At 44.4% G+C, this 14,432-nt stretch overlaps 1 protein-coding gene across 1 annotated transcript in view; it reads right to left on the bottom strand.

The window, feature by feature from the left end:
- The window catches only part of LOC132386180 (zinc finger protein 214-like), a gene marked incomplete at its 3' end in the record, with an annotated part of 48,298 nt that overhangs the window by 13,887 nt on the left and 19,979 nt on the right, over positions 1-14,432 (bottom strand). The window contains exon 3 of the mRNA XM_059958472.1: positions 283-452. The remainder of the gene's footprint in view (positions 1-282; positions 453-14,432) is intronic.

Below are 14,432 nucleotides of genomic sequence, written 5' to 3' on the forward strand. Positions count from 1 at the left end.
CCCTGATTTATTTATTAAGAATTTGCTGATAACGCTCTTCACTGTGTAAGCCTGTTTTCTTAGCAGGTACCGGTTCACAAAAATTTCAGGTTCCGGATCCTGCAAAGCTGAGTACAGGCATTGTTTCTGGTTAAATCAAAAACCTTTATAAAAGGGGACAGCTTATACAAAGGTAACATGAAAAAGTCCCATTTTTAACCTTGAAAATGGGGGTCGGCTTATACTCCGGAATATACGGCATGTGACGTCTAAAGGACCAGTGTTTGAGTAAATGAGACTCACCAGACTTGTTCCCGACTGAATCAATGGAAACCCTGAGTCAAAAGGGTTTCTCTCTAGTCGGTGCTCTCAGTCCTCGTGCTGGTTCGCTTGCTGCTGCTCCCTCATCTTCATTCGTGGTTTGCTTCCAGTTGTGGGTATTTCTTCCAATAAATCTCTCACCGCAGGTCTAACTTTAACACGAACGATAATGAAGCATGTTAACAATACAAATGAGAACAAAATATTTCTGCTTGCTGAAATCTAAACATTGAAGACAAATATAACGGTCTCAGTGAACAAATCTGTAATTGTCCCTGACACGTCACCGAACCTGATATGGGATAGGAAGGAGTCATTGTTCAGTCATGGTAAGATATGAGATGTCGGGACAGAATTAGATGATTCGATCTATCGAGTCTGCTCCACCACTCAACCATGGCGGAGATTTATTCCAACACCATATTCCTGCCTTCCTTCTGTAACCCTGAACCTACTTAGCAATCATCAATATATTAATCTCTGTCATAAATATACCCAAAGCAGCCTCAACCAACCTCTATGACAACAAATTCCACAGATCAGTCATCTTTTGGCTGAAATTGTTTTTCTCATCACAGTTTTGAAGGGAAGTATCTTTATTCTGAGCCTGTGCTGTCAGATCACAGACTCTCTGTCTAATGGAAACATCCTTTCCATGTCCACTGTATCCAGGCTTTCCAGCATTCGGTAGGTTTACTTAACCACACATCCCTCCGCAACTCCCACCGTCCCTCTGAACTCCATTGAGCACAGGTCCAGAACCATCAAATGCTCCTCATACATAAAGCCCATCATCCCTGAGATTATTCACGTGTACCTTGTTAGCAACAACTGCACTGAACACAATCCCAATCATAACAGACAATCAGGAGATTTAAACCATTCCAGAGTGAAAGCAATAAAAAGAAACTGGATTCACCAAAATCCCTCAAAAGTAAGGAACTGCTGTGGGGATAGCAACAAATTTAAAGATTCAGGTTCACAATCATTTGTCAGAATGGATTCAAAATTTATCATTTTTGTGCAGATCTCCAGTAACCTGAGTGTCTGTTTGATTTCCACTGTCTGACAGACAGGTGACAGCAAGGAGGAATTTGCAAACACAGTTCAAACACTGAACCCCCCCCCCCCCCAGATCTATTTCCACTTGTTCAAACACAGAACAGCCCATTTACTCACAGCCTGTCCTTGTGAGGGATGGAATACAAACTCATTTTCTCCTCAGATTAGCTGCATTGCGTCCAAAGAAACTCCAGAAAAAAAAACACTAGATCCCAGACCAGAAACACTCGCTCAACACCTCATAAACCGGGGCAGCTTGATCCCCGGGTCCAGTTTACTTGGATCTAAACAGGGGTGCAGTGCACCTCCGGACCTCACCGGAGCAACACTCCAGCACATCTGTAAAAAACACTAGATCCCAGACCAGAAACACTCGCTCAACACCTCATAAACCGGGCAGCTTGATCCCCGGGTCCATTTTACTTGGATCTAAACAGGGGTGCAGAGCACCTCCGGAGCTCACCGGAGCGCCACTCCAGCACCTCTGTAAAAAACACTAGATCCCAGACCAGAAATACTCGCTCAACACCTCATAAACCCGGGCAGCTTGATCCCCGGGGCCATGTTACTTGGATCGAAACAGGGGTGCAGTGCTGCCGGAGCTCACCGGAGCACCACTCCAGCACCTCTGTAAAAAAAAGTCAAATTAAACAAGCGGGGAATTTAACAGCGGCCGCATATTAAATAGAGGGCATTTTACAGAAGTGGGGGTTGGGGACAGGGGTTGGTGGATGGGGGGGGGGGTGGGGAATGCAACTAATAACATTAAGATAAGATGTTCGATAGTTTTTGGTGAAATCCTGGAGCCGTGACTGTGGTGGTCCGTGGATTACTCGCTAATACAAAAGTAATTTTTTCTCACTTATAACCCTATGGCTTCTAAGCAAACGACGTTACTCCACTTGCTTGGTAATTATATTTTATGATTATTAGTGAATGCAACTGTGCAATACTTTGTCATATTATTAAATTAAGTGTTATTTGTTTTATTGTACCAGTTATATACTGAAATGCAGTGATTGGCTATAATCTTGTTAATGTCTTAACTATCACCGTATTTCTGTGGAGCTCTGGAATTCATATATATTTCTTTGTTTAGAGTTTGATATTATAAAAAGCCCAATTTGTGTACGTGCTCATCACATGAATGGTGCAAGGAAGTTACCCAGTACATGAAAGGAGCAGGTACACAAATTAGGTGTGACATACAAGGGGTGATTGATAAATTCGTGGCCCAGGCAGAAGGTCGATTTCAGAAAAACTAGCTATTTTCCATTATCTGAAACAGAAATACAACAAAAGTTACTGACTTCAAACTTTCTGTATAATCACTCAAAGAGTTAAACTGCAAGTGCATGTACCATGAGCTGTATAACTTTAGCCGTTCTAACAGAGGCCACAAACTAATCAATCACCGCTCGTACAGCTAAAAGATTGGCATTGCACCCCTGCTGCAGCCGTCCGGCAGAGCTCGGGTCCGGCCCTTTCCCAAAGCAAGTGGCCCCCAATGTACAGAAATCCGCCGAGGTCAGACCCCATTCACCCCCGCTCTAGTCGGAGAACTCCCAACAGCCGGAGTCGGCACTGCGCATGCGTTTAACGAGAGGTTTTCCGCAGCACCACCGGTGGCCGGAGGTCTACACATCGTCGCTAGTGGCCGGAGGACCCTACAGCGCCTCCTGTGATCGGAGGCGGGAGGGACAACGGAGAGGCCAAGTCTGCAGATAATACACACAAAATGCTGGTGGGACGCAGCAGGCCAGACAGCATCTATATGGAGAAGCACGGTCGACATTTCGGGCCGGGACCCTCCCTCTGGACTGAGAGTGGACGGGAAATGGTCAGAGAAAAGAGGTGAGGGTTGGGGATGGGGCATGAGCTGGGGAGTGAGAGGTGGATCCAGGTGAGGGGGGAGGTGGGAAGGTGGAAACAGTGACAGGGGGGGAGGTGAGTGTTTGGTGTAACACGGGGCTGCAGAAGATGGTAATTAATTCCACAGAGGATTAACAAAGAGGTTAGAGCGTATTTGTTATAGAGAGTGCAACGAAGATTCACCAGACTGATCCCTGGAGTGGTGGGTCATCATATGGAGAAAGACTAAATGTGATAATCCTTTCACTTAGAGAATCCAGGACTGAAGTGAACACTTTGAAATGCACAACATCATAACCAGTTGAACCAGGGATCCCAGTCATTGAAAAAGGGGATGGACTGTCCCAGACTGAGCGGAGGGGGAATGTCTCCACTTTGAGGGTGGTAAATGTCTGTAAATTCCCACCACAGAGGGCGGTGAAGACTCAGTGATCGTCCTCACATAAAACAGAGTCCGGCAGATGTGTGGAGATCGAAGGGATCGAGGAAATGAGGATCGGGCAGAAACATGTGGCTGAGATGGCAGAGCAGCCGCCATCTTGTTGATGATTAGAGGGGCTGAATGGCCTCCTCCTGCTGTTTCTCACTTGATGTCTCAGTGTTCCTGTCCAGTGAGGCTGGAGGAATGTGAATAGACTGATTTAAATGAAACCTGCGCATTTCCTGTTTGGGTCTGATTTGTGTGTTGTACCGTGATGTCAATCGAGCCCATGACTTCGTGACCATAGCGGTGGAGGGAATGGGATGTTTCTGATGTAAATATTAAATAATGTGGGAAATGCGGCGGATGGGGCGGGCAGTATGTGAGGGTGAGGAGCGGAGACACTGGTTCAGGTGGGACACCCTCCACCCGTCACCTGATCCCGTTTCCTGTTCACGTTTCTCTGCAGATCTGCAGCATCAGCGGGTCACTGCTCTACATGTACGTGTAGCTTCATCTTTCACCCATTCAGACAAGGCAGTGAGATCCGGATCTGTCGCTTCCTCTCGTTGTGGGTGGACAATGTTCTCTTCCTGCAATACGTTCAGCATGTTTCATCCCACTGTTTCACCTGCTGAAGTGCAGCCGATGTTTCTGGATATGTGACCCATTTATGTGAGAATTTCGCCTTTTGATTTATCTGAGCTTCTCATAAATGTGTACAGTTCAGCTAAGCTTCACTGCAGAATTTACAAAGCAACAACCCAGTCAGTCAAATAGATCCACACAATTAAAAGTTTATTACATTCTTTGTACTACATATATAATTTATCTATTTAATATGAATCAGGTTCTACTGCTGCCGCAGAGGCAACAAATTTCATGACATATGCCGGTGCTATTAAACCTGATTCTGATATTGATATGGGAGACCCTCCACCCGTCACGATCCCAGTTACCGCAGATCGTAATGCGAGGTTGAAGCCTTTTTTATTTATTTGCATTCCTCAGAAAAGGCAACTGTTAAGTTTCCTTCTGTGGTTCCAAAGCAGAAGCTCACTCTGTCTAATGTTTCCACACAATTAAAATGGGGATATTGTTTATTATCATCACGTACTGAGCTACAGTGAAAATCTTGCCTGACGTACCATCCACACAGATCAATACATTATGACAGTACATTGAGTTGATATACGACAAGACAATAACTGTAACAAAGCATTATTGCTGCAGAGAAAGTCCAGTGCAGATAGACATATGGTGCAGTGTCACGTCGAGTCCATTTTATCATTCATTTGGCTTATAGCCACAGACAGGAAGCAGACCTTGAGCCTGGTGTTACGCACTTTAAGGCTTTTGTATAGCTTCCTTGAAGGGAGAGCAGGTTTGCAGCAAGAATGTCCAGGTTGTGAGGAACTTTGAGTTCATATCCTGCTTTTCTGAGGTAGGGGGAGTGTAGGAAGAGTCAATGGAGGGGAGGCTTGTTTCTCTGATGTTCTCGGCTCTCCAAAGTTCTCTACAGTTCCTTGCAGTAAAGGGCAGAGCAGTAGCCATACCAAGGCGTGAAGTGTCGACAAGAAGCTCAGAGACCACAGCCTGCCTTGTGCAGCTGGATCCTGGTCTTCCTGTCAGATCGCCGGCAGGTGCTAAGAGTGGCCTCACTCACTTCTGTCTCTCTGACCCTCAGCACATATACCCCACAGGGTTGTCTCCCTGGCCCCCTTCTTTACTCTCTGTGCACCCACGACTAGTGTCGCCACTCACAGCTCCAATCTGCAAATTAAACTTGTTGACGACACTACATTGATTGGCCTAATCTCAAATAATAATTTTCAATCAATCTCCTGACAAGACTTGGTCCAAACAAACTTGCCACCCTTCTTCAGGAGATCAGTCAGCGGAAGAGCGATACCAGCAAAGTTCTTACGGAACTTACAATAATATCCAACCATTCCCAGAAACCTTCCAAGAGCCTTGTTACCAGTTGGAATAGAAACTTCAGAAAATTGCCTGGACTTTTGCCTGAATAGGAACCAATTTGCTTTGACCTACAACATTGCCAAGATAGGTCACAATGGCATAGCCATATTCACTCTTAGGTGAGTTAACTGTAAGGTTGGCCTGGGAAAGCCTGTCAAACAGCTTTTCTACTGCAGAGATACGGTCATTCCAAGTGTCTCTCCCTGTGACAACGTCATTAGTACAAGTATCTGTGTGTTCCAACCCTCGAATTACAGAATCAATCATTCTCTGGAATGTTCCTAGAGCATTTTTCATTCCAAACGGCAAAACATTGTATTCGTACAACCCAGAACGTGTCACAAACACGGAAATTTCTCTACCTCTGTCGGTCAATGGAACACACCGATACCCTTTCAACAGATCAATCTTTGTAAGAAATTTAGCCTTTCCAGCCTTATCAATGTAATCATCCAACCTAGGGATAGGATATGCATCTGTTTTTGTTACTGTATTTACCTTTCCATAATCAGTGCAAAATCTAGCAGTGTTATGCATATATAGGTGTAAAGATATATTTCACAAACTTAGCTGGTAAATGATGCAGTCTTACGCTGGTGTGGTAAGGATATTCAGTTCACGGGATTGAAGTGAGTGAGAGATTTTGCATCCAAACAGGTGTTGTCGACCCTCTTCCAATGTCCTCCAAATCTTCCAAGTTAGCCAAACATGACCAACTTAAGAGCACCGTCTTCAAGTAACAATCTACCAACCCAGGCAAGGGTTTCTAGCAGATTTCACAGGGTTGCTCTTACATGCACTAATATTCACAGACTGATTCCTCCTAACTTATCCTCAACCCCACCCCACCCCCCCGTGGGCATTTAAAACATCAGTGACAACTCTTCCCACTAGCCGTTGTGTGTCTGCGTGTCCTATGAAACAAACAGCAACACTCCTTTAAATACCATTGTGCTGTCCATCATGCAGGCACTCCGCTCTATCTGTCTCTGTAACAAGCTGCTTGTTCTCGTCTCTCTCTCTCTCTTTTACAGACATGGTTCTTAGAGGCACAGTCCATAATCACAGGCCTAATAATACCATTGTTCAGCATATATTCAATTTCTTGCTCAGCCAATTTACACTTTTCTACCTTTGTGCAATATGGGTGTTGTTTAATCAGTTTGGCTGGACCGAAATCTACGTCGTGTACTGCGACCGTGGTTTGCTTGGGAACATTGGGAAATAAACCTTTAAACTTCAGAATTAATTTCTTCAGCTGTTGTTGTTGTTTTGGCTGCAGATGAGCCAACTTGTTATCAATGCTTTCTTGAACAACCGAGTTCATTAGCCTAACTGGGACCACGTTTGGCGTGTGAAATGTCTCAGATGGGTCAATTGTTTCATTGTCAGGGTTGCCAGATTCATATGTTTTGATAACAACACCCACAGATGGTGTCTGCTTGTCAAAATAAGTCTGTATCATATTTATGTGTACCACCTGTGTTGGTTTGCATCGGTCGGGTGTCTCAATAACATAATTCACGTCATTAACTTGAGAGACTATTTCATACGATCCATTGAGTTTCGCCTTAAGTGGATTCATCCACGTTGGAAATAAAGCAAGCACCTTACCCCCCCCCCCCCCAACCTGGTATTTTCTTTCACAAGCCTGTTTATGAAACCAAAACTTCATTTTGCTTTGAGAAATCTATACGTTTTGTCTTGCTAGGCTACAGGACTGGTGTAGTTTGTTTTTGAACTTCAAAACATAGTCTAACAAATTAACATGTACATCCCATCAATCCACTGTTCCTTTAACAAGGTCAAAGGTCCCTCACTCTCTGACCAAGTACAAGTTCAAATGGACTAAAGCCCATTAATTCCTGTACTGACTCTCTCACTGTGAACAAAAGCAATTATATTCCTTCATCTCATTATTTTCCATTTTCAACAAAGTATGTACTATTCATTGTTTTGAGGGTGGAATGAAATCTATCTAAAGCCCATTGTGATTCCGGATGGTACACAGATGATGTAATCCCTTTAGCTCCCAGTTCATAAACCACCTGCTGGAATAAACCAGATGTAAAATTACTTCCTTGATCAGACTGGATTGCTTTAGGCAAACCAAACAGAGTAAAAAAAAACTTGGCAAGAGCCTTCGTCACAGTTTGAGCTTTAATATTCCTGAGAGGTAGTGCCTCTGGGAATCTGGATGAGGTACTCATAATAGTGAGCAAATACTGATGGCCAGCTTTAGTCTTTGGCAATGGGCCAACACAATCCACTATAACTGGAAAAGGGTTCACCGAATGCAGGTATAGGCTGGAGTGGGGCCATTGGTGTGACCTGATTAGGCTTATCCACAACTTGACAAGTATGATAGGTTCTGCAAAAGGTCATAACATCTTTCCTCAAATTAGGCCGTAAAATTCCTTCATAATCCTGTTTACAGTTTTATTCACTCCAAAATGGCCACCTAAGGGCATACTGTGGGCCAAAGTTAACATTTTTATCCTATGGACTTTAGGAACTACAACTTGGTGAACAATTGCCCATTCCTCACTCACAGGTATAGCAGGTGGCACCACTTCCTGATTAACAGTCCATCCTTGAGATAATACCCTACTTGCATTTTCTTATTATCATCATCTGAGAGAGCGGTTTCTTTTAAAACTTCAATCTCAGGGTCTCGGTTCTGTTCTGCTATAAACTCCTTTCTAGACAGGGATAAGTCTTTCTCATCAGACTTACTACCTGAATCCTGTTGAAACACTGAAGGCAGAAAAGTCCGACAGGTCAGCATTACCTGAATCCCGATTTTGGCTATCATGGGTATCAGAATCATGCTGCACAGAACCGTCTGCGTCGGCAGACTTTTTAGCCATACTTGGGAGTTACTACACAGGAAGAATAAATGTTAAAATCCATCTGTCGGTCATCAGTGGTTGGCTTAGTTGTCAACTGCACTGCAGGAACAACTTTATCATCTGCCAGGTCATTCCCGAACAGCAAAGTAACATCTTCCACCGGTAAACTGGAGCATAATCCAATCTTAACAAGTCTGGAAACCAACCGTGACTGTAAAGTTACCTTGTGCAATGGCACAGAAGCCCCAATGCCTTTAATAAAATGCTGCTCCCAATGCCTTTAATACGATTTACCTCACCAGTGTTAGTCTCATCACCAAACGTTAGAACACTGTCTAATGTAAGTGACTGAGAAGCCCCAGTATCTCAAAGAATTTTCACTGGTACAGGGGTTGACCGTTCCTTTACTTCAGATACAAACCCATCTGACATAAAATGATCGAATCCGTTCTTAACTCGGTCGGACCTCTCAGTTCTTAACTGACCTTCAACAGAATGTTCAGAAGCCTGTCGGTTTATAGGTGCTTCAACATTTGGGACTGCCTCCTTTTTTCTTTTTCTTATTCAGGATACAACAGTTAGCCATCATATGAGCAGCTTCTTACAATAGCAACAAGTAAGACCAGAATATTTCTCCTTCAGCTGCTTCCCTTCATCCTTACTCGTGTCACTAGTCCCAGCTTTAATTTCTGGTTTACCCTGGTGATCCCTGCTACTCTTTTGGAAACTCTTATTCTGGGTAAATTTAACATTATAAGTTAAAACAAACTCATCTGCTAATCTAGCAGACTCCTGCAATGTAGCAGCATCCTTTTCATCTACATATGTCTTTATGTCATCAGGGACACACCTTTTGAATTCTTCAATTACAACCAACTCTTTCAAGCGGTTAAAATCATCATTTATATTTTTATATGTGCACCAGCCAAAACACAAACTTCTCACAAGAAAATTCCATATAAGTCTGGTTCACAGATTTCCTTGAATTTCTAAATTTTTGCCTGTATGATTCTGGGGCCAACTCATAAGCTTTGAGCACAGCCTGTTTCACTAGGTCATAATCAGCTGCTTCATCAACTGTCAAGGCAGAATATGCTTGCTGAGCCTTCCCCTTAATTACACATTGTAAGAGAATAGGCCAACCCTTTTCTGGCCACTTTAAACTATGAGCAACCTTCTCAAAATGCTGAAAGTATTTATCAACCTCTGCCTCGTCAAGTGGAGGTACCAATTTAACTTCCCGACTGTGCTCAAACTTATCACCAGAGTCTAACACCAGACCCCTTTGCTGTAATCTGTCTATCTTCTCCAGCCGAACACCCTCTGTCTTTATGCTTCCTCCCTGTTTTTCTGCCTCTCTAGCCTCAAACTGCCTCTGCCTTTCCGCAGCCTCCATCTTTAACTTTTCTAAGTTGTATTGGAGCTCAAGTTCACTCGGTTTACTTTCAGGAAACACCTCCAACTCCTCCACTTTAAACACACCTCAGATACATAATGTTCAGCTATAATCCTCTGCATCTGTGCCTTTCTCATTGTCAATTTCACCTTAGCAAGTTTAAACCTTTTCACAATACACAACAACACGATCCTTCTGGTGTCCTCTAATGCCTCAGAAGTTGGTGCTTCCAGACATTTATCAACATCCATTGCTGCTGTTTTTGCACGCACAAATAAATTAAAAGGGATTTCCCCAATGAAATCAATAATTAATTAATCAACACGCCCTCAAATTTGTTCATATCCCAGATGCAGGCCCCAATTTTGTTATGAACAAAAATTTAGAATCTAAAGCTTTAGAAATGAACCAGCAGCAATACACTACTCCTGGAGTCTAGTTTTGATGTTAAAACCACTATCTTTATTAGTATCTACTTATAATAAAGTAATTTAAGCAAGATAAACAAAAGTTAACATTGTTATGTGTATATATGTGTGTAAATTGTTACGTACCCCGTAACAGGGTCACTTACCAGCAAAGATAGAGGTCCGTTGAAGTCTGATGGTACCATTTTTAACAGTATTTATTGATAAAAATACAGAAAAATAATATCAATGCAAACATACAGATAATATACGTCATCAATACTAAATCTAAAAGCGCGGGTATAATAATAATCAATAAGAAATAACTCTATTGTTGTGTAGGGGATAATGTATTGTCCGATACAAATGTAAAACTTATTCAAATTCATGCAGGCTGCAGCCTTTTGTTGGAGTCAGGAGAGAGAGAGAGATGTTTTAAACTTGCCGGCTTTCCTTTTTATGATGTCGATCCTTCGAGAGTTCCGTTTTTGAAGTCGGTCCTTTAGCTAAGCCGTTCCGTGGAAAACTCGTCATCCGGGCAAGGATGCACACACACACACACGAGTCACCACCGGCTGTCACTATTAAACGCTGTCACGGGATTTCTATCGTTTCTCCTGGTGCGTCTAAAGGGGTTGTTCCCCAGACCCTCTTTTATCCTTACTCACGGGGTCTCAGATGTCAATCAGGTTGGGATGATGCAATCCCTCAGCCAGCCCCCTCGGCTCATTCCCTGAGGGCTTCAAATAAATAGTACGGTACTGAATACACAGTTAGGTCTCCAAGAGACAATGGCCGTTTCCCGGGGCCAGGACATTCCAAACCCCATGTGGATTCTGCGTGTCTTTCTCTCATATCCTGGGTCTCCTGACATGAATTAATAGCGATCCTGCGATTCTCAAAAAGGAGGGGGCTACTTTGTACACTTCTGCTGCTCAGAGTTGGGGCACAGGCGTAACACCCTCTTGTTTCAAACCGTTTTAGTAATACAGAGTCTTACAGGATTTTAGAATCTAACAAAGCTTTTTTTTGCATTACAGAGTAATAAGGTTATACATTCAATTCGGCATCTAAACTGTTAACGATTACATTTTCACTTCCTTTAATAACTCAAAGTCTTATAACTTACTAAAGTCTTGTAGCATCAGACTTCAATTTAATAACCACCTGTGCTGTCTATATTTAGTTTATAGTATTTTCGCTAGTAATTCATTCGATAGTATTTTCTAGTTAGAATTAGAAGTGTTTAATATATATTCATAGCATGTAAAATATATCGGCATGCGATGACGTCACATCCGGTTTCGCCGCGACTTGTGGGAGAGTACCGGTTTGAAATTAACGCGAGGGTGGGTGCTCACCACAAGGCACACCTGAGCAGAAGTTGTTTTGCAGGCATTAGAAATCACAGTGAGAGCAACGCCTTTTCACCATATGTTAATGTGAAGAGTGAACAGTAAATGGTTAATCTTACTTCAAACTGGTTTCATTGACTGTGGTTTATCTCGACGTTGAATTCGGCGTTCCGTTACACCCGAAGGAGAACGTTACAGTGAAAAAGCGGCATTATCAGGTGTTTCAAGTGCTGCAATGTCAGCTCGATCCAGCATCAAGTCGATGGCGCCCAGCGACAAGGACAGTAGAGCGGCATCAAGTAAGTCCACCCAGGCAAGAGCCAAGGCAGAAGCCACCAGGATGCGACTGCGTTACGCCAGACAAGAAGCAGTTTTGAAAATGGAACAGGCCACCAGAGAAGCCGAAATCCAGAAGTAAAAGGCTGCCAGAGAAGCCAAAATCCAGAAGGAAAGGGCCGCCAGACAAAGTGAAGCGGCCGCCAGAGAAGCCGAAATCCGGAAGGAAAAGGCTGCCGGAGAAGCCGAAATCCGGAAGGAAAAGGCTGCCGGAGAAGCCGAAATCCAGAAGGAAAGGGCCGCCAGAGAAGCCGAAATCCAGAAGGAAAGGGCCGCCAGAGAAGCCGAAATCCGGAAGGAAAAGGCTGCCGGAGAAGCCGAAATCCAGAAGGAAAGGGCCGCCAGAGAAGCCGAAACCCAGTTGGAAATGGCAAAAATATCGACAGAGTTGCAAGTGCTGCAGCTAGAAAGAGAAGAAGAAGCTGCCAAGGCGGAAGCAGAGTACATAGAAGAAGCTGAAGGGACGCATGATCTGACCGAAGTAAGATCTACTTTAGAAAGGACCAGATTGGAACGCACAAGCGACTACGTACAATATCAAACAGACTGGCAGGCTCGTCTCCCCTCTCCATACGTATTCGATAACTTCCCCAGCTACGAGGAACCTCAGAGAGTCACGATTGCATCACATCCATACGAGGAAGACAATTTACCCTCGCGACTCCGTGATGAAGTCAAGAATGAAAGAGCTGACAACCAATACTTCTCGACACCAAACTTACAAGGTTTGATGCGAAGAGATGCAGAGGTCGAATCCAGGACGGCAAATTCCATAAGAAACGTACGCTCTCAGTCATATAGGCACAACGTACTTCTCCAGCCCGCATGCCGCTTACAGCTGATCCCACGATGCAGTATTTAGCACGACGGGATCTCGTCACTTCGGGACTGTACCAGTTTGACGATAAACCTGAAAATTACCGTGCATGGTACTCCACATTCACCAACGCGATCAACGGAGTCCAGCTCAGTGTAACCCAAAAGTTGGACCTTATGGGGAAATGGCTGGGGAAAGAATCACGCGACCAGGTGAGACGCATACGTTCAGTGTACATCAACAAACCCGAGCTAGCCTTAAGCGAAGCGTGGGAGAGACTTCAGGAGAGATATGGGGCCCCCCGAAATTATTGAAGCGGCGCTATATCGACGTCTGGAAAACTTTCCTAAGGTGTCAGCCAAAGATCACTTTAAGTTAAGAGAATTCGGAGATTTACTCATGGAGATCTAAGGCGCCAAAGAAGATGGCTACTCAGCTGGTCTAGTATACCTAGATACTCCATCCGGGATTAGACAAATCGTGGACAAACTTCCATTTGGGCTGCAGGACAGGTGGCTGACTGTTGCCTCAGAGTACAAGGAAGGCCACGGTGGTCGATTTCCTCCCTTTAGGCACCTCACTGAGTTTGTGTGCAAGGAGGCGAAGATGCGAAACGACCCTAGCCTCGTGGGTCCAGGAAGCAGTTCGATTTACACCAAGCCAGGTAGATCCTCTTCGAATGTTTTCAACATTGATAAACCCGTGTCAGTGCTCAAGTCTGAAGCCCTTACAACTAACAACGACCCTAGCAAGGATTGTCCACCGCAAACCGACGACGTTCTTTCACCCCCACAACAGGACGGCGGGGAGGGAGAGGCTCACTCCAGGACAACAATTGTCAGCTCGAACTGTACAGAAGTTTGCGGTCAAGCTCAGTCAAGCCGTTCTTGTTCCAAGATCTGCCTCACGAAGGTGTACCCTAAAGGAGCCAAAGACAAGGCCATCAAAGCCTATGTGATTCTGGACGATCAGAGCAATCGCTCACGAGTCAGTCCAGATTTCTTTAAATTGTTTAACATTGAGAGTGAACAGTTCCCATACTGCCTCAAAACTTGCTCAGGCAACAAGGAAACCCAAGGAAGGAAGGCAGAAGGCATCCAGATCGAGTCCCTGGATGGTAAAGTCGTCATCTGTCTCCCTCCGCTCTTAGAGTGCGATGGAATCATGAATAACCGCACTGAGATCCCGACACCAAGTGCGGCGCTACACCAGCCACATCTCCACCACATCGCCAAACACATCCCAGAACTGGATCCAAAAGCGGAAATACTCCTGCTATTAGGAACAGATGTAATCCGGGTACACAAGGTTAGGCAGCTGGTCAATGGACCACACGACGCCCCCTTTGCACAACGCCTGGATCTAGGCTGGGTGGTGATAGGAGGGGTGTGCCCTGAAGACGTACACAAACCGATGGTTAACACACTCAAGACCAATGTGCTAGAGGGTGGCCGCCATTCAATCTTTCAACCCTGCCCGAGTGTCCCGTGCATTAAGGAAGCACAACAAGACGTTAACAAGCGTAAAGTAACTGACGAGACGCTAGGTCAGTCAGTTTTTGTTCAAACCGAGCACGGAAATAAACTTGCACAATCAGCTCAAGATGCCATTTCTTTAAAAACAAAGGACACCAA

Source organism: Hypanus sabinus, unplaced genomic scaffold (genome assembly GCF_030144855.1).
Source record: "Hypanus sabinus isolate sHypSab1 unplaced genomic scaffold, sHypSab1.hap1 scaffold_105, whole genome shotgun sequence".
In the NCBI taxonomy this organism is placed as follows: Eukaryota; Metazoa; Chordata; class Chondrichthyes; order Myliobatiformes; family Dasyatidae; genus Hypanus; species Hypanus sabinus.